The sequence below is a fragment of the Carica papaya genome, chromosome 6 (genome assembly GCF_054855325.1).
Source record: "Carica papaya isolate Zhongbai chromosome 6, ASM5485532v1, whole genome shotgun sequence".
Taxonomy (NCBI): domain Eukaryota; kingdom Viridiplantae; phylum Streptophyta; class Magnoliopsida; order Brassicales; family Caricaceae; genus Carica; species Carica papaya.
In genome coordinates, this window is record NC_142314.1 from 25,512,607 (window position 1) to 25,518,767 (window position 6,161).

The 6,161-nt window shown below is 31.9% G+C and overlaps 1 long non-coding RNA gene across 1 annotated transcript; it reads left to right on the forward strand.

The window, feature by feature from the left end:
• The first annotated feature begins 780 nt into the window (after positions 1-780).
• LOC148253450 (uncharacterized) lies at positions 781-2,511 on the forward strand. The gene is made up of 2 exons (XR_015812831.1): positions 781-1,421; positions 1,762-2,511. It is a non-coding gene; the product is annotated as an uncharacterized LOC148253450 (long non-coding RNA).
• The last annotated feature ends 3,650 nt before the right edge of the window (positions 2,512-6,161 follow it).

Genomic DNA, 6,161 nt, shown 5'->3' on the forward strand with positions numbered 1-6,161 from the left:
AAGTTGATGCCTGAGGGCTTAATTGAAAACTTATATGTTTGGGATTTATTTATATTCGTATAAATATATGTGCGAATTGCTGTGTTTTCCATTGGAGAAGTAAATGACATTATACTATGGCCCTTCTACATAGGGTCAAGGGGCAGAAGCCCTAATAGTTTGGCATGCTTGGTTTTATTATGTATGGTTGATTTTAAATATTTCATGAGATATCAAATATTTATAATCAAAATGGGGTCCTTCGGGATCGTTGTGGGATTTTTAAAAATTTATATTGTGTGATTGATGTGAATATTGGCTAGATCTTATGAAGAGCGATTATGTGAATGACTTTAGCCCTTCTGCATAGGGTCGAGGGGTTGATGCCCCATAAACCATTATTTGAATCTTTATTTCACTTTACATGTTTTGATGGGTTTGTGAACATTTGAGTGTGGTGTATGAATTGAATGTTGGAAGTATGCGCATGAGTGTGTTGAGTTAGCTGAGAGCACCATAATTGGTGACTGGGAAAGTGAGTAAAAATGCAGAAGGCATAGGTTGTTGCAGAGTGAGACAAGTTTTTATAGAGGGACTAGGAAGTCTGAGTTAAAACAGAGGGCTGTAGGGATATTTGGGAAGGTGAGGAAATACCAAGATAAGAGGAGACAGTATTGGAAAGTGAGATTAAATAGAGGGAGAAGTAAAGAGTCTAAAAAGTGTGGAAAATGGGGGGAAGCTGCAGATGTTTGAAAAATGGGATGAAGAAGGGGAGATTTGTAGCAAGTTTGAATATGAGATTTGAAAAAAAATAAAAAGGGGGCAAGGAATGTTTTTTTGATAGATTGTAATACAAATGGGCAGGAATTGGAGAGCTGAGGGTCAGGGAAAGAGATATATTGAAAAATCAGAGGTGGGGGGGAGGGGGGACGAACAGAACTCTTGGCTGAATAAATGCATGTGTCCTCTAATTTGGTTGTAAACCTTTCTATTTATTGGTGTGAGAGTCAAATTTTACTTATTAGGCATTGTAGCTCATTATGTGGTTATTTATAGACTAGGTCAAACAAGAGTAGGACAAAGAAGTCCAAGAAACATGCCTTCAGATTTAGAGATGCGCTGATATGTACAATACCATAAACTTGACATGCTAGACTTACTCATGGTGTCTAGTATTTGTTAAAGAAAAGGAGAAAGAAAAGTGAGCATAAATAATCTATTCCTAGTCATCTGAATATGTGACCATTTGAGTAACTGAGTGCATTTATCACAAATGTTTACCTTCGTATCAAAATATTGGTGACAATTCAAGCCGAACGACCATGAGTAATGCTAGTAGCCACTTGAACCTGTGAGCAGCTGAGTAACTGGGTGCATTCGTCACAAATGTTCACCCTCACGTCAAAAAGTTGATAATGATTCAAGAAAGCAAAAGTGCTCAAGTTAGTCACAAATAAATTTATTATTTTTAGTATGAACCAATTGTATGAAATTCTTATTTCTAGATAGGTTTGGTGGCTGTTCTGCTCAGTATTAGCTGTTTCTCTCAATTAAAAACTTTAGTGCTGAAAAATTTTACAAAACTCTCATGTTGTGTTTAGATGTTGGTTAAATAGTTGTATGAAAATTAATGATTTGCATTATGAAGTGCTTGAGGGCAAGCACAAGATAAGTGTGGGGGGACATTGATAATGTGCAAAAACATCATCTTTATTGTCCATTTTTTAGTTTAATTGGAATAATCGCTATCTGATTTGAGTTATTCTATTCATTTTGATGCAGGACAAGAGATGAGAGCAAAATCAAAGAAAGCATCATAAAGAGGGATAAAATTCATGGAGAAGCTTTCAAACTAAGAATAAGCCTTGCCTAAGGCTTAGGCCTAGCAAGAAGCAGCAGACTGTGGTTTCCATTCTCTCATGCCTCGGGAAAGGCTAAGGCATCAGAGGAATTACAACTTGTGGATTTGTTCAAGTAAGCCTCGACCAAGGGTTATATCTCAACAAAATGAAGAGGTATAACTTATCCTTCGGCACAACTAACACTAAGGCAATAGGAAGTAGGCCTAATTCACACCCGACCAAACCTTGACTAAGGCTTAGAACATATGCAACTGCTGACTTAAAAAAAAAGGGCACACTCTTGAGATTCAAAAGAGAGAATCCCGCCACAACCGGGATATGCAACAAAAAATCAAGGGGAAGATGATTTTGGAAAGTAAGCTAAATGCTGAAACCATTAGGAAGAATCTTAAAAGGAAACTGTAACCTTTTGGCTATAAAAGAAGCCATTGGGAAAAAAAAAAGAAGACATCTTTTTCCTTGTGCCACATATTGCAATGTCTGTAACTTTTCTGCACTTTTCTTCTTCCTTTTTCCACTTAATTAAAAAGAAACTTTGGGTTGTAACAATCATGAGTGGCTAGACACTTTTACTTTTTCAGTTGATTGATTTAGTGAAATTCCAATCTATATTGTGAGATTGAACTGAGTTGAGTTTAATTTTATCTAAATACAAGTATTAGTTTATTTCTCTGCACATATACATATTTACTGTTGTTAATCATTTGAACAGAGACCATTGGACGTGTGACACAATAACATACGACCATCCTAGGCGGCTCAAACCTGTAATTGTTTGAGTCGAGACAAAATTAGTGGCGATTAGTTTTAGATTAAGGGAACAAACAACCTGGTTGACCGATTCATGCAGATGAATCTAGAAACCTGAATCAGGTCCTTCTAATTCTAATGTCGTTGACAAACTAAATTTCAGGGATTCTCCTGAGGTTGTTTGATCAATGAGAATCAGTTAGTGAACGTTTCTTGACTGGTTTAAAATTAAGGAAGGATTAGTTATCAGGACATTTCTGACAACTAGAATTGATTTGATGCATTTTGATAATATTGATTTTTGTATTAGTGATCAATTGTATGATTGGAGTGTGGCTAATTTGCCAATTGGGAATGCTTACATAATTAACTAAGTTATAATTTAATCCAACGATTTTATTTTTTTTAAGTCTAAACTCGTTTAGTTTAAATAATCTTTGTCATCTATTCCATTCAAAAGAGAAAAGTCCCTTATTTTAATTATGTTCAAACAGGTCACAAACAAGAAAAAGTAATCCTCAGTTCCCTGCGAAATCAATCTGTTGGATTTTTTTTCTAATATGTGGGCTCAATGTGGGACTTGGTATACGTATCAGGCTATCAATTTAATAGACTTATTTAAAAGTAATCAAATATGGTTAAACAATATTGAACCTTAATGCATCGGGTTTAAGTATGAACTTGTAATGTGCATATATCATTTTTATAATATTCTCATTTTATGATGGGCGAAATAGAAATTGTAAAAGTTTGTCGATATAAAAGAAAGTTATAGTCACCGAATCACAAAATTACCATTTTATTTTTCTGAAATCTGTCACCATAAAAAACTAGTTTCAAGGTGTCATGTTAATTCGAAAGATTCTACCGTCGGACGTGAATAATTCTTCTACGATAGATCCAGGTCTGCTTCTGCTTATATTTCTCATTAATTCAGTACGAAATTGTGTGTTTAATTTTACATATCTATAGATTTGAAAAGAATTTTTCAATTTTCAATAATTGGTATCAGAGTGTTTCTCGTATTGGATTTTTAAGAAAGTTTTTTTTTTTGTTTTGTAATTTTGGATTTTGAATTCAAAATTTTGGATTTTGGATTTTTTTTGTTAACTAAATTCATACATATATATATATGCAGAAATATATGCAAAATAAATATATACATGTATATATGTATATATATATATATATAAAGATTAGAAATATATATATATGAATATTAGAGATATATATATAGCAAATTAAAAATATATGTGTATATATTCAAAAGTTAAGTATTATATATGTACATATATGTATATTAAAGGACATTTCTGACAACTAGAATTGATTTGATGCATTTTAATAATATTGATTTTTGTATTAATGATCAATTGCATGATTAGAGTGCAGCTAATTTGCCAACTGGGAATGCTTACATAATTGATTAAGTTATAATTTAATTTAACAATTTTATTTTCTTAAGTCTAAACTCGTTTAGTTTAAATAATCTTTGTCATCTATTCCATTCAAAAGAGGAAAGTCCCTTATTTTAATTATATTCAAACATGTCACAAACAAGAAAAAGCAATCCTCAATTCCCTGCGGAATTGATCTGTTGGATTTTTTTCTAACGTGTGGGCTCAATGTGGGACTTGGTATGCGTATCAGGATATCAATTTAATGGACTCGTTTAAAAATAATCAAATATGGTTAAATAATATTGAAGTTTAATGCATTGAGTTTAAGTATAAACTTGTAATGTGCAGATATTATTTTTATAATATTCTCATTTTATGATGGGCGAAATAGAAATTACAAAAGTTTATCGATATAAAAGGAAGTTATGATCACCGAATCACAAAGTTATCATTTTATTTTTTTGAAATTCCGTCACCAGAAAAAACTAGTTTCAAGGTTGACATGTTGATTAGAAAAATTCTACCGTCGGATGCGAATAATTCTTCTGCGATAGATTCAGGTATGTTTCTGCTTATATTTTTTATTAATTTTGTACGATATTGTATGTTTAGTTTTACATACCTATGGATTTGAAAAGAATTTTTCATTCCAATAATTGGTATGAGTGTTTCTCGTATTGGATTTTTAAGAAAGTATTTTTTTTTTTTGTAATTTTGGATTTTGAATTCAAAATTTTGGATTTTGGATTTTTTTTGTTAGCTGAATTCATATATATATATATGCAGAAATATATGCAAAATAAATATATATATGTATATATACAGCAAATTAAATATATATATATGTATATATATTCAGAAGTTAAGTATTATATATGTATATTAAGGAAGTATATATATATATATAAAGTAGAAAAACAAGAAAGGAAAAGTAGTGGCCGACCGCCACTGCATGAGGAAGAAAGCCCGACGATTACACAACTGTTCGGCAGCCGTTTCGACTGCCGAATCTTGTGTGTAACAACAGGAAATTTCTAGTCGTTACTATAGCAAATTAAGAAGCAGCCGTTACAGGCTGCATGAGGAAAAAAGAGAGAGAAAAAAATGGTTTTAGGCTTATTGGGTTTCTTTTCTTTTGGGTTTTAATTTACTCAATGTGGGCTTGGTCCACAAGAAAAAATGAAAAGAAACAAAAGAAAGAAAAAGAATAAAAGAAGGAAAAAAAGGTGAGGCCCATTCCGCTAGCCCAAAACCCAGGAGTGTTTAAGCTGGACCAACCTTGCCACAACCCAACCCGGCGCAGACCCGACGGGTGTTGACATGACCAAGTCAACTGGTTGACCGGTCAACGATTAGTTTTTAACAAAAAAAATAGTTTTTTGAAGGGTATTTTTGGTCATTTTGTAATTGATTTTCTTTCTAATTCAGTTTAAATTTGATTTTAATTTTGAATTTTAATATTGGTATGTGCATATACACATTGAAATAAATAAATTTACACAGCATTCACCTAAGTTGTGATATCTAAAGTGCTAATTAAGGCAAATGGGTGTCAGATACAGATTCAGAATAACGAGTGCATGATAAAATTTATGCAACGAAATCAAATCATAACAAATTCCTTACAAATATATATAAGTACCAAATTCATACATAAACTAAGGCCAGATGTAACGGCCCCGAAAATTCAAAAGGAAATACATATAATAATCTGAGTGCGGAAGTAAAATAAAAGATTAAGGTTAACATCCCTTACACAATGACTTAAAAGTACTAAATAACATCACATAATAAGTTCTCTGAAAAAAATACTAGAAATGAGAATAATAAAGTAAACTATAAAGCATCTAGCATCTACTTGCAGTCTTCTTGTGGATTGGGCTCGGGAACTAGATCCTCCTGATATGAAATGGTTAAATAAGGAATGAGCTACACTAGTTCAGTAAGGACATCACACTATATCACCGTCACAGAAGCAAAGGTTGGTAGAAAATCAAAACAACTAATGAAACAATAGATTTAAACCAATACATTTATTTAAAATAAAATCATTTACCATTTTTCTTACCATTGAAAAATTTATGGAAAAAAATTATAGAAGAAATAATATCATACAGATCACAATTTCATGTATAATCAGTAACATAGAACATATCATAAATTCGTATTC